The sequence below is a fragment of the Humulus lupulus genome, chromosome 3 (genome assembly GCF_963169125.1).
Source record: "Humulus lupulus chromosome 3, drHumLupu1.1, whole genome shotgun sequence".
NCBI lineage: Eukaryota > Viridiplantae > Streptophyta > Magnoliopsida > Rosales > Cannabaceae > Humulus > Humulus lupulus.
Genome location: NC_084795.1, coordinates 235,004,758 through 235,011,114, shown reverse-complemented (window position 1 = coordinate 235,011,114; position 6,357 = coordinate 235,004,758). Strand labels below are relative to the sequence as shown.

The window sequence follows — 6,357 nt, the reverse complement described above, 5'->3', positions numbered from 1 at the left end:
ACTGGACTCACCCATGCACTATCAGAAATAGGGTAAATCACTCCAGCATCTAACCATTTCAAAATCTCTTTCCTCACCACTTCTTTCATTGTTGGATTAAGTCTTCGTTGAGCATCAATAGTCGGTCTTGCATCATCTTCCATGAGAATTCTATGCATAACTGTCGATGGGATAATTCTTCTTATATCAGCCAGAGTCCACCCTATAGCAGTTTTATGAGCCCTCAACACCCTCAACAACTTCTCCTCTTCTTCTTCTGAAAGAAGTGATGAAACTATAACCGGAAGAGTCTCTTTTTCCTCAAGATAAGCATAACGAAGATGGTTTGGTAAAACTTTCAGTTCTAAAATAGGTGGCTTCACAATCGATGGTAATGGTCTTTCCGGTCCCTCACTTCTTCAAATTTCTTATGGTTCCATGGCTCAGATGATTTTATCCACTTCAAATAACTCACCGCTTCTTCATTTTCCTCACCATCTACATCATCAACTATAAGACTTAATTCAAGAGGATCCTCAATTACTTCTTTTCGTCCTACTACTTCTTCTACCACATCAACTGAGAAACAACTATCACTTGCTTTAGGATAAGTCATAGCCTTAAACACATTAAATACTACTTCTTCCCCTTGAACTCTCAGCTTTAACTCTCCTTTTTGCACATCTATCAATGCTTGCCCAGTTGCTAAAAATGGTCTCCCCAAAATAATAGGAACATTTTCATCCTCCTCCATATCAAGAATTATAAAATCAGCTGGAAATATAAACTTATCCACCTTTACCAATACATCCTCTATAATACCACATGGATGCTTCACAGATCTATCAGTCAGCTGCAATGTTACTGTGGTTGGCCTAGCTTCACCCAAACCAAGTCTACGGAATACTGACAAAGGCATTAAATTAATACCTGCCCCCAAATCGCAAAGTGCATGCTTACATTCAAACTCCCCAATCGTGCATGGAATAGTAAAACTCCTAAGATCTCGTAACTTTTAAGGAAGTTTCCTTTGCAAAATCGCACTACATTCTTCCATTAACGCCACTGTTTCATAGTCACCCATCTTTCTCTTATTAGAGAGAATCTCCTTCATAAACTTTACATAGCTGGGCATCTGTTCTAATGCTTCTGCGAACGGTATATTTATATGTAGCTTCTTGAACACCTCTAAAAACTTTGCAAACTATTTATCTAAATTTTGCTTACGAAGTCTTTATGGATATGGAATTCTAACATGGTGCTCAATACTCACAGGTGGAGTCTCCTCTTCCTTCCTAAGGTCTTTAGTAACCTTTTCATCATTAAAATTCTTTTCTTCTTTACCTTGTGTATTTCCCTTCTGACCTTATTCTTCTTCTGACTGATTCTTCTTTGGCCCTTCATACCTTGTTCCACTCCTCAAAGAAATAGCTTGGCATTGTTCTTTAGGATTAACTTCTGTAGTGCTAGGCAAATTTCCTTGAGCTCTATTAGACATTAAAGTAGCCAATTGCCCTATTTGAGTCTCCAAACTTCTTATGGATGCCCTGGTTTCAGTCATGAATTGGTTAAGTACATCGGGTTGGGTTTCAGCTGGTTTCATTGGCATTTGGTGAGGTGGTCTATTTTGTGGTTGATAATAGCCAGGTTGAGGATTTTGGTGTGCATATTTATGTGGATATGGTGGCCTATTTTGGGCAGGTTGATATTGTGGCTGAGGTGGAGGATAAGGTTGTAAAGTATTTTGATTGTTAGACCAGGAAAAATTAGGATGATTCTTCCAAGCTGGGGTGTAAGACATGGAATTGGGGTTATTAGGTTGTCTTTGGTAATTTACTATAGCTTGTACTTCTTCCATGGGCATGTTATTCATATCTATAGCGATTGGATTGATGGTTTGTACCACACACTTCACAAAGGTTTTGAACTTGCATAGCTTGAGATGGGAGTGTAGTCTTTTGTAGTTGCTTTTTCTAGGCCGCTACTTGAGCTGTAAGCATGGATATAGCATCCAATTCCATCTTTCTAACCACCTTCTTTGGTTGTCCCCTTTCAGTTGTCCATTGATAATTATTCATTGCCATCTCCTCTAATAGCTCATATGCCTCATTAACACTCTTACTCATAAAGGCACCTCCCGCTGCGGCATCTATAATTGTCCTCGTTGTTCCATTCAACCCATTGTAAAAATTATGCACCAGCATCCACTTTTCTATGCCGTGGTGTGGACACTTCCTTAAAAACACCTTGAAGCACTCCCAAGAATCATACAGTGACTCTCCATCCATCTGATAAATATTATTAATCTCGCCCCTTAACTTTGGAGCCTTTGCTGGAGGAAAAAATTTGGCAAGGAACTTCTGAGCTAACTCCTCCCACGTAGTGATATAATTCGCTTGTAAGGATATCAACCAACTCTTCACCCTATCCCTCAGTGAAAATGGGAATAGCCTCAATCTTATAGCATCATCACTCACCCCATTCATCTTGAACGTAGCACATAACTCCAGAAAATTAGCTATGTGTAAATTGGGGTCCTCCGTTGGCATACCTCCAAACTAAATAGTTGTTTGGACCATTTGGAGAATTGTAGGCTTAATCTCAAAATAGTCGACAGCAATGGTTGGAGGTCTAATGCATGAATGCACTCCTATAACAGTAGGAAGTACATAATCTCTCAATGTTCTTGGTCCTTGCTCCCTTGGAATTTCTGTAGCCCCTTGACCATTATTAGCACCATTTCCCAAATTATCAGCCATGGTAAAATTTAGTCTCCTCTTTATTTTTCAATTCTGTCTGCACGTTCTCTCAATTTCCAGATCTATTGGTATAATCTCCTTTTGTCTATTGCTTCGCATATACCAACAAGTCCTGACACACAATAGAACCTTGATCCAAATAAATGTTAACATAAATTAAATAAAAGAAAATAACCAAATTAGAACAAATAACAATAACTGTGATATTGGAATATAAGTCCCCGGCAACGGCGCCAAAAACTTGATCTATAATTTTCTGTACGCAAGTATATGTAGTCGTGTCAAGTAATAAATTCTGGAAGAACGGATATCGTCCCACAGAGACTATATCCCAAGTACCACTAATTGATTTTTAAATTCTATTTGGTTAATTAAAATTTAAGTGAACAATTAAAAATAAAAGAAAAACTATAAACTACGAACCAAAATTAAAGAACTGGAAACAAAACAATGAATCACTACTCAAAAATCAAAAATAAAAATCCTAGGAATTAATTTCATCAACTGTTCATTCTATTACTTTTAATAATCAATTCTAAATCTCTTCTTTCTATTATAATAGCAGGTTAATATAATCGATTCCTATTCTTTTTCAAGATATAAGATCTCAATCTATATGCAAGTTTTCTACATTTCTGTGATAAACTTGAACATATAGAAGGCATTAAACATGGAAACCTAATTACTACACAAGTCATACATGTACTTTCGTCCAATATGCACCCTATGTCTATATAATGATAGCATATTCAATTCTCATCTTTCGAATTTTGAATCAAGCAAATAGTGATCAAGTATTTACTAGCATTAAACACACAGTATATAGATTAGAATAGAGAAGAAGTATCAATAGAAAATCATAATAAAAATTAAATAGAAATCCTAGTGACTACATTAATTCCTAGATAAAAGAAATTAGTTCATAAATACCATGATGAAAATAAACTGCAAATAATTGTTCATAACATTAACCTAAGAATTCAGATGAAAACAGAGAAAATAATTACAACAACCTCTTTTTATCTAGGGTTTATAAAACTTCCAGTCCTCCTATAATCGCAGAATAATGTTCCTTAAATATCCCTCCAAGGTTCCCATGTGAAAAGACCAGATTGCCCTTCAAAAAGTAGTTTAAAATCTAAAAAATGCGTCACCAGCGCTATAGCTGTATTTGTAGCGCTGTAGCGCTATTAACAGTGCCAAAATGCCTCAAAATTTGGTGCACTAGCGCTATAGCGCTAAAGTCAAAGCCAAAAACACCTGAAGAATTTGTTTACTATCGCTGTAGCGCTCTTGTTGTAGCGCTGTAGCGCTGCTTGACTGTTCGTGATAGCGCTGCATTTATAGAGCTGTGGCGCTAAAGTCAAAATCCATCTTGCATCAAAGTCCTTCCTAGCGCTACGACGCTCCCTTGATAGCGCTATAGTGCTATTAACAACACCCAAAATTGTACATATCAATCCCGAAAAACCCGATTTTGTTCCACTTTCCCTCCTTTTCACTCTTTTTACCAATTTTGCATGGAAAACCTGAAACATGAACAAACGAACATAATTCTGAAATAAAATAATCCTAAACTAACGAAAAACACCCTAAAAACTAGACCATAAACGAGCCTAAAACTCGTTTATCAGTGTGCAAAGTGATTGACCAAGTCAAAAAATGATTTCTATTCTTTTATTTATAATAAAATTAGATTACAAAGAATTTGGGTTTTAATTAGGGCATAGAACCCCAAAAAACTCCCACTTGCACTAATTTAAACTAATGCCTTAATTCTACTAATCCCATTTCCTTGATATGCTTATCAAATGTAGCTTCTGGTAGTGTCTTTGTAAACGGATCCGCAAGATTGTCTTCAGTTGCAATCTTCATAACCTTCACATCTCCCCTAGCCACATATTCTCGAATAATGTGATACTTCCTTTCTATATGCTTACTCCTCTTGTGACTTCGAGGTTCTTTCGAGTTGGCTATCGCTCCTGTATTGTCACAAAACAACACAAGCGGTTTATCCATTTCTGGAATAACACCAAGATCTGAATAGAACTTCTTTAGCCAAACTATTTCCTTAGCTGCTTCTGACGCGGCTATGTACTCAGCCTCCATGGTGGAATCTGAGATTGCAGACTGCTTTACGCTTCTCCAAATCACAGCTCCACCCCCAAGAGTAAACACCATTCCAAAAGTAGACTTTCTGTCATCGACATCAGTCTGAAAATCTGAATCGGTGTAGCCTACAGGGTTCAGAACACCACCCTTGTAGACTAACATATAATCCCTAGTTCGTCTCAAATACTTCAGGATATGCTTAACTGTTATCCAATGTTCTGGTCCTGGGTTTGACTGATACCTGCTCACTACTCCCACTGCATAGCAGATATTTGGTCTAGTACACAACATGGCATACATCAGACTTCCAACTGCAGATGCGTAAGGAACTTTTCTCATTGCATCTTCCTCTTCAGGAGTCTGGGGAGACTGCTTATTTGAAAGATGAATTCCATGGCGGGACGGTAGACGCCCTTTCTTGAAATTTGTCATTGAGAAACGTTCAAGCACTTTATCAATGTAAGCTGCTTGAGATAGAGCTAAAAGTTTGTTCTTTCTATCCCTGATGGAACATTGGTTGGAGTCAATTCTTTAACCATCTCCTCTAAAAATACTTTGCTGCGAGGTTGAAAGTTTTGGACATAGTCATTTTCCAGAAAAGTAGCATTCGTAGAAGTGAACACTTTCTTTTCTGAATGACTATAGAAATGTCCACCCCGAGTATCTTTAGGATAGCCAACAAACATGCAAACTTCAGTTCGCGGTTCTAGCTTTCCCTCCTTTTTCCTCAGGACATGAGCGGGACACCCCCAGATTGTATAATGGCGTAAACTAGGTTCACGACCATTTTGTTGTGGACTAAAGGTGTTTTGGGGATTGATTTAGACGGCATGACATTGAGAATATTGTTCGTGGTTTCAATTGCATGTCCCCAGAACGAAGTTGGTAGAGTTGAGTAACTGAGCATGCATCTAACCATTTCCAATAAAGTTCCATTCCGATGTTCCGCTACACCATATTGTTGCGGAGTACCTGGGGCAGTAAGTTGTGATAAAATCCCAAATTTAGTTAAATGATCTTGGAACTGCATATCCAAATATTCTCCACCCCTATCAGATCGCAAGATCTTTAACCTTTTACCTAATTGGTTCTGAGCCATTGCTAGGAATTCCTGAAACTTTGAAAATGTTTCTGATTTCCTATGCATTAGGTAAAGACGTATGTATCTAGAGTAATCGTCAATGAAAGTGACAAAATACTCAAAACCACCCCTGGCTTGTACATTCAAAGGTCCACAAACATCTGAATGCACAAGACCAAGTGGTTCTTTGGCCCTATCACCCATTGCAGAGAATGGACGCTTGGTCAGTATGCCTTCTAGACAAGATTCACATATAGGAAATTCACCTAAGGTGAGTTCCCTCAAAGGCTCGCCCTTTGTAAATCTTTGAATCCTATCATAGCCAATGTGACCTAGTCTCAAGTGCCATAAATATGTCATATTATCGTTATCGGTCTTTTGACGTTTATTGGTCCTAGGTTTAGCTACTTTGAATAAATCATTATT

The 6,357-nt window shown here is 37.8% G+C and overlaps 1 non-coding gene across 1 annotated transcript; it reads left to right on the top strand.

The window, feature by feature from the left end:
- Positions 1 to 2,193: 2,193 nt before the first annotated feature.
- LOC133828387 (small nucleolar RNA R71) lies at positions 2,194 to 2,300 on the top strand. The gene has a single exon (XR_009891010.1). It is a non-coding gene; the product is annotated as a small nucleolar RNA R71 (small nucleolar RNA).
- Positions 2,301 to 6,357: the final 4,057 nt, after the last annotated feature.